Source organism: Balaenoptera ricei, chromosome 8 (genome assembly GCF_028023285.1).
Source record: "Balaenoptera ricei isolate mBalRic1 chromosome 8, mBalRic1.hap2, whole genome shotgun sequence".
NCBI lineage: Eukaryota > Metazoa > Chordata > Mammalia > Artiodactyla > Balaenopteridae > Balaenoptera > Balaenoptera ricei.
Window position 1 is genome coordinate 91639212 of NC_082646.1, and position 12709 is coordinate 91651920.

At 36.5% G+C, this 12709-nt stretch overlaps 1 pseudogene; it reads left to right on the top strand.

Annotated features, from left to right (window-relative positions):
• Positions 1-2101: 2101 nt before the first annotated feature.
• LOC132370199 (suppressor of SWI4 1 homolog) overlaps positions 2102-12709 on the top strand; it is a 135511-nt pseudogene continuing 124903 nt past the window's right edge.

Below are 12709 nucleotides of genomic sequence, written 5' to 3' on the forward strand. Positions count from 1 at the left end.
TTATAAGGAGATAGAGCTTCTGATAGGCTTATATTAACTTTAAAAACACAGGGCAGCCTCTTAAGAAATGTCACACGGAAAATCTGTTTCAGATGAGGAGTTGACACTACAGATATGCAGAGGAAAATTGCCTTCATTTAAGTTGCTCTATGGTTACCACTCTCCCAACACACACACACACACACACACACACACACCACACACACACACAAGCTCAAACACATATGAACATGCATACACGTGCATGTAAATGTACACATATGTTCACATACATACTTGCTTAATTTGCATCATTGTATAGCAGCCAAAACCAGGCTTTGGGAGTAGACAGACTTAAATTGAAATTCTATGACCTTGATTTGGTTAGTCTCTTGGTAAATCCAGAATATCAATAGTATTTACATTATAGAGTTGTTAGAGTGCTATGTAAGATATCACATTGTATTAGGGTTCTTAAGAGAAACAGAACCAATAGGATGTGTGTATGTGGAGAGAGAGAGAGAGAGATTGATTAATTTAAAGGAATTATCTCATGTGACTGTGGAGTCTTGGCAAGAACAAAATCTACAGGGTAGGCTGACGGGCTGGAGACCAAAACAAGAGGTATATAGTTTGAGACTAAAGGCAGTTTTCTGGCAGAATTCTTTCTTGCCCAGGGGGTTCAGTCTTGGTTCTATTAAATTTTCACCTAATTAGATGAGGCCCACTCACCTTAGGGAGGGTAATCTTACCAGAAGTCTACTGATTTGAATGTTAGGTTTCATATAAAAAAATACCTTCACAGGTACACCCAGAACGATACTTGACCAAATATTATGGGCACTGTGGCCAAGTTGACACGTAGATTAACCATCATGCACGTGTGAATAACTACTTAACAGTGTGCCTGACACATAATGCTCATGAAGTGTTAGCCATTACTTTAGGTTGTCACAAAAGGGCTTCATTTGACAGCAATTTTGTCTCAGACTATCTAGGACTACCAGAAGAATCAGAACCAGAAGATGTAACTTGAATGAGAATTAAACTCCTTGAACTCATAGATTAGAGTTTCTTCAGACTTGGCCTGCAGCGTTATAGCAGACTGAGCAAGATAAATTGGAGTTTGGGGTTCCCTTTCTGTCTTTCTGCTACTAATTACTCTCTCCAAAGGTTTTTAGATGTAATTTGAGGTCAGTTTTCTCTTTCATTTGCCCCTTCTCTCACAGTCTTGGACTTAGGTCTCCAAACAGGCTAAAAGGCTTGTTTTTTGTTTTGTTTTGTTTTTTTAAATATGATTGCACTCACTCAAAAATATCAAAAGATAAGGTAATTAGCCAAAGTGATGATTGCGTCTTAACACTCTTGGAAATTACCTTGAAAATATGTAGATAACAATTATATCCCTGTATTTCTCACTTCTGTTGAATCGGATCAACAAGAGCAAAAATAACCATTGAAAATTGTTGATCTTGTAGTTTCAGCTTTTTGAAGGTAATGTTCAGTAACCTATTCAGCTAATCAAATCACCTAAGCAGACATCTATTTCTAAGGCAGCTGCTAAAAATAAGAAATTAATTATTGAAAGGCTTATCTTGGGCTCTTTTCATCATTATGCGGTACATCTCTATATTATTAGCTTTTTGGTAAAGAATGATGAAAGTGACTATTTTTTCAGAAGATTTGATATCAACCGCCCCCCTGCAAAAAGCATTCCAAGGCCTTCTTATCAAGTGTCTGCACAACCATAGAGCAAATCAAATTCACCATTTTTACTGTACTCTTAGCATAGCAAGATCTAAATCACTTTATTTAAAAGAAAATTATCAGAACCTTTGCATAATAAAGACTTTGTTGATGTGCAGACTTGACATGAAAGGAAAAAATATTACCAAATAGTATATATTCTGTGGATAATGCTTTACATATGTGGAGGATGGTCTTCAGGATGAGTGAGCAGTTCAAGCTTAAAATTAGCCCTCAAATGGAATTAAAGAAAAAAAAATTAGGTAATTTCTCACGGGTAATGAATAGCTACAACACATGGCAGAGTAATCACAAATAACACGTTTCACATGCAGGACAAATTCTTAATTGTGCCACTCTTAGATCTTTTGGAAAGATGTGGCAGTGTGGAACTTTACCAGCTCCTATTCAATCTGCCCACTGGGTAACCTGCTTGGGCCTGATGGAATCTCCTACTCAAGGCAGAACCAGCTCAGAGAACTATTACGATGAAGATCCCATGGGCTCTAAGAATGGGGTAAGCAATGTTTTTATGTAGAGCTGCTAAAAATGGAGTGAGCCAGAGGAGAAGGATACTTGAGGAAGAGAGTTGGGGTGACCAGCTCAAAGAAGCCTTATCCAGGTGGGGTGGGTGTGGCCAAGTAGCAGAAAATACTTTCCAGGGAAGTTAAGATTGAGGGAAATAATGCTCTGGGTGGCTAGGTAGCATTGCATAGAATGATACAAGGGTTGGAGAGTTCTGGATCTAAAATATTTTGGGTGCCAGTGTTGTGAAATTGGCAGGTTGCAGGGATTAAGTGTGCAGTGTCAGATCAGACACAATGAGAACCTAATCTTACTTTAATTTATACTTACAACTTTAAAGACCATCAGTAATTCATGATTTTCATCATCATATAATCCAGAGAGACACTAAACTTTTTATAGTTTCCCTAGTTCAAAGGCAGAGGAAGTAATGAGTCCATTTGACTTTTTAAACAATGTGAAACTATAACAGATTCCATAATTCATTTTTTTAATGTGACGTTTCATATATATGTGAAGGTATATAGTTTCATATAAGTGAATATATATTTTATTCATGTAAAATGATATATGAATATAATATATATAAGATACAAATATATTTCAATATGTAGTTTCATATATATATTTCAGGTAAATACTTGTTCTGATGTTTTGCTTGCGTTTTCTTCTTTGGGAACACGAATTATACATATGTTGAACCTTCTCTTTCTACCTATTATATCTGGTATTTTCTCAAAGTATTTAACATTTAAATTTATTTTATATTTTACTTAAAAAGTTTTTTGTCAGCTTCTATTTCCCTTGAAGCATTTGTGTGTGTGTGTGTGTGTGTGTGTGTGTGTGTGTGTGTTCATTTGCTCTTGTGTTCCTTTTGGTTTAGACTTCTTTTTTAAAAAAAATCTGTTTTTTATTGATTTCTAAAACCCATTTTTGAGTTTTACTGTTTATCATTTATGTTGTACTTCCATATTTTGTATGGTTTTTCTTTATATATTTCTATATATTTGGAAATATTGGGTTGCAATTTTCATCAATTTCTAGGCAGATCTTGCTGGCATGACTTAATTGTAGGGATGTTATTCTAATCCTTATTCTCTTTTGTTATAATACCTTTTAAAAATATTTCACTGCAAATATTTCTGTTGATTATTTTTTAATTACATTCTTTTATCCTGTTTCCTTTAGAAGGGAGAAGTTGGTCATAAAAGCTGTTTTTAACCTCTTCTGTTATTTTCTGAAGTCTTAAACCATATTCTCATACTTGAGAGATTTCCTTATTCTTTTCTCCACTTTTATTTGGACATTCTCTCTTTCTTCTTCTATTGCCCCGGTTTTGTTTAATTTCAAATCAATTTCCAAAAAAGTTTCTCTGTGGCTGCTGTTTGTCCCGGGGCCTCTGGCAGATTGGTTTAGAGAGTGCTTAAGACCCAGATTGCTTCAGTCCTTCAGACTTTACCACAGACTCCTACTCACCTGTGAGCGTGTAAAACCACTCCTTAGTTCAGAAGGTTGGCCCACTATTGAGACTCTGCTGATAATTTTAAGGTTTTCTGATACTTTGGTTCATCAGACTCAGTTTCTTCCCTGTTTCCTCCCACATGGATGCTGATACCATGCAGGCATTATAGTTGGTGATGTTTTTTGCCCCTTCATATTATTGAGTCATGGGGACACTTTGCTCCTTGTTTTTAATGTAATTTTTTATGGGTTTTTGGTTTTGTTTTCCTAGTTGCTTTGATTTTATGATGAGGTTCAAGGAGATTAAAAAACTATACCACCACTGCTATTTTCTCAGTGTTGACTGAATATATCAATATCTTATGCAAATAGTGTTCTGCAGAACACATATTGGGAAATAATAATGTCAGTTTGTTACTTCAAACTTATTTTTCAAAGTGATCTTTCCAAGCTCTTTATTTTCTTGGTGAAGACTTCCCCAACTACCCTAATTGCTTTCTGGGAGTTAAGAGGCCATTACAGAAGAGAGTTTAGAAAATAGATCTGTATTTGGATCTTGGTTTTACTCTTTCCAAAATGTGTAAGGTTGGGCCACTGTTTGAGCTGTGCCTCATGAAATAATAAAATGAGATTATTTCCCTCAAGTTTCTGGTATAAGGTGTGGAATGTACAAGATATTCAACATATTTTATATTGTCTCTTTCATGTTGTACTCTTTCCTTTGAATATTACTATGATTGCTTTCATACCTGAGTTAGATTGGATGCCTATGAGGGCAGAAAATGTATCTGTCTTATTCTTTGCTCTATTCTCAGACACTTACATAGACTGGAACATAGCACTCAGAATATATTGAACAAATTAACCGAACTTGTAATTATTTTGTAATCTTTCTTCTCTTATACTAAAAATAACAGCTAATATTTAATGAGTGCATATTAGGTTGCTAGAGCTGTTCTTAGCATGTTGTGTGTAATTTCTTATTTCAATGTCACAATGGGCCTACAAGGTAGGTACTATTATCATCTGTACTAGATAGCTGAAGAAATTGGGACACAGAGAAGTTGAGAAACTCACCTTAAATTAATAAATTGCCTAAGCACGTGGTTAAATAGTGAACTCTTTAAATGCAAGGTGTGTGTCTTATTACATTTTGTATATACAGTGCCTAAGTTAGAATATGCCTGAATCCTTGCATAAATGTCTGAATGAATCAATTAGTGAAATACAGTTCCATTACAATAGAATATATTGGCTGGGTCTTAATGATTTTTTAAAAATTAATTAATTAATTTTTATTTTTTGGCTGCATTGGGTCTTTGTTGCTGCGCACGGGCTTTCTCTAGTTGCAGCGAGCGGGGGCTACTCTTCATCGTGGTGTGTGGACTTCTCCTTGCGGTGGCTTCTCCTGTTGCGGAGCACAGGCTCTAGGCATGTGGGCTCAGTAGTTGTGGCACGAGGGCTCAGTAGTTGTGGCTTGTATGCTCTAGAGCACAGGCTCAGTAGTTGTGGCGCACTGGCTTAGCTGCTCCGCGGCATGTGAGATCTTCCCGGACCAGGGCTCGAACCCATGTCTCCTGCACTGGCAGGCGGATTCTTAATCACTACACCACCAGGGAAGCCCAATGATTCTTAATATTCTTAATGCATCAGATTATGATTTTCTCATGATATTGCTATGAATAGTCAGAGTTTTTACCTGAAGGTTATAATGTGATGCCTATTTGATACAACTTTGGGTAAACTGAGCAGATACTAAGCCACTTTTAAAATTGCAATGTTGAAAATTGCATAATCTTTATTATGAATTACTAAGCCCTACCTCATTAAAACTACTAAAGTATAGTAATGATAATGAGTCATATCCTGCATTTCTGTGCTGTTTTGTACTCTGCATTGTTCAAAGGAGCAGAAACTTACAATAAGATGAATGACATAACACAGTGGTAATCTTATATAGGAAACAAGGTACAATTAGCTCAAAATTGTATAACGTGGTGCTAAATGGGGCATAGCTGAATACGTCGTGCAAGTATTTAATATGAGAGGAAAATTTACTATGTGGAAACTGTGGGCATTAAAAACTAATATTTCTATTTAAAATTTCCTCTCCCTTTTCTACCCCCAGCCAGCTAGTAATCAGCCAAGTAGAGGTGTTAGAGAGAAACAAAAAAGGGTGGGGAAGGTTTGTGCACAAGATTTAATCATAGACAAAAGTACATTTAAACTTCTTTGAAATTTCTTTTGTGTGTTATTTTCTGATGTTTTCAAAATAAAACAAGTGACAAATATTGTGGGTGTTGTGGAGATGGAATTTAATGTTAGAAAGGAAATAAAAATATATGCAAAATCAACCTGCTAAATACAGGCCTTGGAACTCAAGAGTTGTACCGTAGTGTATGTGATTTTTCTATAGAGTTATTTGTCTAATCCCCATAGGTCAAATCTGTGGCCTTTGTCGCAAAACTGATTAGGTAGTAATTAGATATAAAAAAATAGTGAGATTTGAGAATAATAAACTGAAATAAAATTTCACTCATTTGCATGCTTGGTCTCTTTAAATAATCCATGCTAATTTCTCCATGGTATAATGGTTATTTATTTTTTTGCCTCCCCAGCCTCCATTCCTCTCTAGGACCATGGTCTTCCTTTTGGATGTCTCCCTTTCTTCATTAACCCATTTGTTTAGGTGGAATTAACCTCACTCCACTTCCAGGAGTTGACAATGATTTAGTCTACACCATTTGATGTACTCCCTCCTTTTAACCTAACCAATTGCTATATACAAATCAGAGCCAATGAGTTGTGAGATGTATGTTGAATCTTTTGAGAAAGAGGAGCTTCCTCTCTTCCCCTAGGTGCTAAGAGGTTAGGATTTGAGGTTGAGAACTGCTATAGTCATTTTTCTACCCTGAAGCAAGAGTGGGGACAGCTGTGTTGAGACTGGTTTGGTTAAAGGGGAAGGTTTGTAGAGCCTGAAGGCAGAAGAGAGAATCAGAGAGAAACCAGGCTCCTAGCTGATGTAATTAGAGCACCTAGATTTTGTGAGCCAATAAATTCTCTTTTTTTAGTTGAGACTTTTACTTGCAACATAGAGTCCTTCATGATAGTTATGGGCAGTCTGAAGGAATATCATATACAATGACCAGGAAACCAGGGAGAATCAACCTCAGTGGAGATAATGTTTTAGGTGAAAATCATCTTGATATTTTAAATTCTGATTGGTTAACTCACAAGGATGTAAGTTGAAGTAGCATAGTGTGTAGATGCCTACACATTACAGAAGGAAACAGTAGTGGTATACTCTGCATTGAATGAAATAACACAAAGCCTTAAGTTTGCCAGCCATTCTTCCCTTTGAGTATAGACACATTTTGTGAGTAGTAACATGTCTGTGTAAAGACGTGATGTGTCTCTTTAAAATAGATGAGATATGAATAATAGAATCTCTGGCTAATGGTTTTCCAGTGCCTAAGAAAGTTTGGCTGCAAGTGAAAGGAATCAAGCTCAAAACAGCTTTGTTATCTTATATAATAAATTAAGTGATTCCAGGTTTAATTTATTCAAAGACTTGTTTATATGATCAGGGACCCAGGTGCTTTTCATTTTTTCTCTCTGCCAACTTTACAGTGTTGGTTTGTTTTCTTAGGTTAGCTTCTCTCATGGTCCTAAGATGGCTTGTTGCAATTCCAAGTATCTTGTGCAGATAATTTCATCCAGAGATAGGAATAGAAGTCTCTCTTTATATATCTCTATTTGAAAGTAAACAAAACCATAGGCTCTCAGCAGAATCACATTCATGGTTCAGAATGGTGTCACATACCTTATTTCTAAACCAATCACCAGCAAGGGAAAATAAATTATCTTGATTGGCAGAGACAGATGGACATTCATTCCCCACGCTGGGGAGAAGCTTCTTCCCTCATCAGTGGCCATATGGAAAGGAACTGCTCTTTAAAGACCCGGTTCTGCCTGCAAGAAACAAGGTGAGGCAGAGATAATAGATTTGTTTTTATCAGAGGGTTTTGGCCTACTTGGTAAAAATCATTTGAATCTAATTTCTCTCTGGTTCTGTGGCAACAGACTCGGTTCAATTTTCTTTGATAAATGCCTATCACTTGCTGCTGAAATTGAAAAGAAGCGTGCTTCTTGTGACAGTTTTGTTACACACTTGTATTGTCCCAGAAAGCACAGGAGTACAATCTTTCCAGACCATATATTGCTTTAATCCAATCACATTCTAACTATCCCTTTTGTCTGGATTGACAGTAATAAAGGAAGAGGTTCAGCCATATTAATCATCATAAATCAATTAATTAGCAAATTCCATTTTGCAACTGACCCAACCCATTCCCTTATCTTCCCCTCCCCCTTTGATAAATGGGACAGTTATTTGAATATATTGACTTAATCTTTTTTCTTTCTTTCTTTCTTTCTTTTTTTCTGAATCATTGTACCTCCTTTGCTAGGCAGGACTCATGATGAGTTATAACTTAGAAAGTAGTCAGAATTGCTTAGGAAAGATCTGCACTAACACTTTAAAAACACTGAACATGAATATATCTAAGTAAAATATGATATAATTCTACTATACATATTGATATTTCTTGTCCTTGGTAGGAAGACTGGCAATGTTCCCCAAGGTAATTTTAAAGTGATGAGATTACAAACCCTATTAAATATATACTTGCCCTTGGCATTCTTATGGCCATCATATATTACAGTAGAGATATTTCTCAAATAAATGTAGTTAAGATCAGATTTTTATCAATATGAATGTACTTAAAACAAGGTTGACCTGGCATCCTGGCTGCAGATTTTGCTGATGTACCTGAAATAATCATATCTACTTGTTCATATAAGATTTAAATTTGATTAGAAAGTGCCTGATGTTATTCTTTCAAATGTGCTGGCTTATATCCCAGGTTCCTTTCAGAGTAGTATATACATGGCAGTGAGCTGGCCTTAGTTTATTCAACTGGTTAGGCTTGTTGAGTCTGGAGGGTCAAGGGATGTGGTTAGAGACTGAATATTTTTGTTGCCCCAAATTCGCATGATGAAACCTAATTCCCGCTGCGATCGTATTTGCAGGTGGGGCCTGTAGGAGGTGATGAGGTCATGAGGGCGGAGCCCTCGTGAGTGGAACTAGTGTCCTTATAAAAGAGATGCCTCCACGCTCTATTGCTCCTTCTGCCACGGATGGAAACAGCAGTGAGAAGACAGCCAGCTGTCTTTGAACCAGGAAGAGTGATCACACTAGACGCCTAAGCCACCCTTGTTGCCTTGACCGTGGACTGCTCAGCCTCCAGAACTGTGAGAACTAAATGTTTGTTATTTAAGGCAGCCAGTCTATGGTATTTTTGTTATAGCAGCTCGAACAGACTAGATCTTTCACTTGAGCAACTCATCTGTTCACAGGAACTAGGGTCTACCTGTTGCTTGTAGATATTGGCCAAAGGAAGAATATCTGCATTTGAAAGGCTTTACTACTTGATGTCTTCTTTCTTCTTTTCAGTGACCCTGGATGCCCATATCTACCCTTTTTAGATCCCATTATCTACAGCAGTTCTTCCCGAACTTTAATGTGTACATGACGCACTTGGAGATCGTGTTAAAACAATTTTAATTCAGCGGGTCTGAATGTGTTCCAACCTGAGAGTTTGCATTTCTAACAAGCTCCCAGGTGACGCTGACCATGCTGTTTGATGAACCCCACTTTGCGTGGCAGAGGATCCAACACTCCTGTACCCTTCCCTTTTCATATTGAAAAGACAAGGGTAACTTTCTTATGGAAGTTCCATATCCCACTCCCTCAGAACTTTGCTAAATGACTAATAGTTATGTAAGCATTAGAGGTGGGATTGTGCTTATGTTCAACTAATGCTTTGAGTCCTTGAAGTTTCCTTTACTTATATTCAGTAGTGATTTATGATGTGGTTACGGAGAGTTATTTTTGCCCCAGTAAAGGTCTGATGCTTAAGGTTTGTTCGTACTCTGCTATTTTCTCTTGTCCCCAGAGAAGAATCATGTGAACAACACAGTAAGAAAAAAGGATATTATAAACAGATGTAGACATAGTATGTTGTAGTAACTTTTCACCCTATCTCCACATTGCAATGCTCCAGAGAACTCAAAAAATAGAACAGCTAGATAAAATATAGGATGCCCAGTTTACTTTGCATTTCAGATAAACAATGACTTTTTTTTTTAGTATTAGTAAGTCCTATGCAATATTTGGGACATACTGTATAATGTTGGTAACAATTTGTTGAAATGAATTGATTATATTAATGGTTAAAAATCGTTTTGTCTGACTCAATCTAAATGATCTAGCCAAGGCTAGAATTTAGGCTGTTTTAAACACGTCATCAATTGGCTGTCATGTGTGAACCCTACACTTTTAAGGAGCATGTTTCCACCTTCTCAAGGCGAGTAAATGAGTTTGACAATAATTTCTTCTACCTCTTCTCTAGTTCTTTGCAACTTAATTGACTTGTGGCTGAAACCAATTGTTAGTTCTGACCAATTGTCAGTTGAGGCAGTGATAGAATATAAAATCCTATTAAGATTTGCTACATCAAAATATCATAAGTTGGGCTATGGCCTATATTTCCAAAATACAGAGAATTCAGGTATTTGGGGGGAACTCATACACTCCTGATGGTGTTTTGAAAAACCCTGAAAAATCATCTACTTGTCCTAGATTTCTTTCCTCCAGAAACCTCTATAGGTATCAAGAATCTGTGTGGGATTGTTAGGCTGGGAAGAAACACTTTTCCTCTATCAATGTAGGTCTTGTGGTTGGAGTCCTATGAATTAACTGACAATAGGCAGATTAATAGGAGAAAAGTTGAATACCACCGTGGGACTACTCAGTAGTGAGTAACTCGAAATAGACAGAGTTAAGGGTTTATATATCAGCTTAACAAAAGGGGTGGTGGTAACTAGGACTTCATTGGGAAAGTATGGAAGGCTCTATGGGGCCTCTTCATCTTGATACTAGTGAACAGTCTCCTTAGCTGGAAGCTCTCCTGTAGTGGAGGGGGGTTTATGGCAGCTAACCCTACACCTCTCCTGCTGAGGCTCAATCTCCCAAATAGGAAACTCGGGGTAGGCTGGGGGTGACAGTAAGGGCAGCTGTATTTTCAGGATTCTCTGCTTTAGTAGATACGGGAAGTTCCCATAAAATTTCTTTCTGCTGATCCCTTCAGTGACCTTACATTATGAGCAAGTACCCTCTTAGGATGACGACAAAAGAATATTTCAGGTAACAGATCTTAACAAAAAAAAGAATTCCAGAAGTTAGATATTATGTAGTGTCGAAAACACTGTGTGGTAGGTAACTTTAGGGATGATGTAAAGGACAAAGAAAAGGATGGGAGAAAATGCCATTTTCTCCGTTAACTTTCAGGGTGTATTCATGAGGCGTTAAGGATGTATAGCAGGTGTGAGGGACTAGATAATCAATGTATTCTGAATGAAAACCAGATGGTACTAAATGGACCCTTGCAGCTGTACCCTATTTCATTTCTATCTCCAACCATCCATGGCTCTCAGCAAGCAGAATTTACGAAATTAAGTAGATCTAACACAGAATTATTGCATCTATGATTTAAGTTTGTATGAAGATGCCTCCTAATTACAAGAGTCCTTGGGTATTAAGGAAGGTCTGAGGCAAGAAGGAGTAGGAAGAGACATTTGGATATAAAATTTAACTTGAAAGAAATATCTCTCCATTTAAAATGTGGTTTATTTATTCCTTCTTTATTGCCTTGCACTAAACTCTTAGGAGAAGCTTTGGCAATAATTACAAAATAATACATATTCTTACCCTACATCTGTACTATCATAAAAAAAAGATCCTTTGTTTACAGTGTAAAGTAATACTTTCACATAAACGCTTTATCTTTTCTAGCAGCATATCCAATAATGTTTTAGCATATTTGTAGAAGTACACAGGAGATAAAGGAATGTTCTAAACAGGTAAGGACAGCTTGGTGGAATTGTAAAAGTTGACCTTAACCTTATTCACCTTGGTAGGAAAAGAGGGAAGAGGAATCTCCTTTTCCCTGTTATCTGATTGCATTATCATAGGCTGTTTTGATCTTCATTTTATAAAAGTCAGATTTAAGTGGGACATATAGACTAGATGAGAAATATTTTATTAAAAAATTATGAAAAGGTTAAAATTTGAATTGTAAATCATTGGAAAACTATCAAATTACTGACAGTATTTTGGATCATGTATTAAGATGTTTACTCTTGAAGGTAGGGTATGTTCTAGCCCTAAGAACTATTTGTATACATCATGTATTATCTGTTTGGGGTTTGATCTTTGAGTAATATAATCCTGCAAGTGTAATTTTTTTTTTTTACCTGAGTAACTAATTTGTTCTCATTAACCTACTCCATACCCCCAATTTTACCAGATTTTCTTAGTATTTCATTGAGACAAGGTTTTTTTTTTTTTTCCTTTCCAGATTTATACCACTTTTGGGGTATGATGCCTCTTTAGACTTAGAATTTTGTTTAACTCTATCATTTACATTGTATTTACAACTATTTACACAGCTTTATATTGTATTGGGTATTAAAAGTAAGTACAGGGATATAATGTACAGCACAGGGAACATAGTCAATAATATTGTAATAACTTTGTATGGTGACAGATGGTAACTAGACTTACCATGGTGATCATTTTGTAGTATATAAAAATATTAAATCACTAGGTTGTATACCTGAAACTAATATACAGTTGACCTTGAACACCACGGGTTTGAACTGCACAGGTCCACTTATACACGAAGTTTTTTCAGTAAATATACAGTCAGCCCTCTATATTCATGGGTTTTGCATCCTGGGATTCAGCCTACCATGGATGGAAATTTCCTTGAGCATCTGAGAATTCTGGTATACAGGGGACTCTTGAACCAATCCCCAGCAGATACTGAGGGATGACTGTAAATCAATTATAGTGCAATAAAAGTAAAGTACAGGA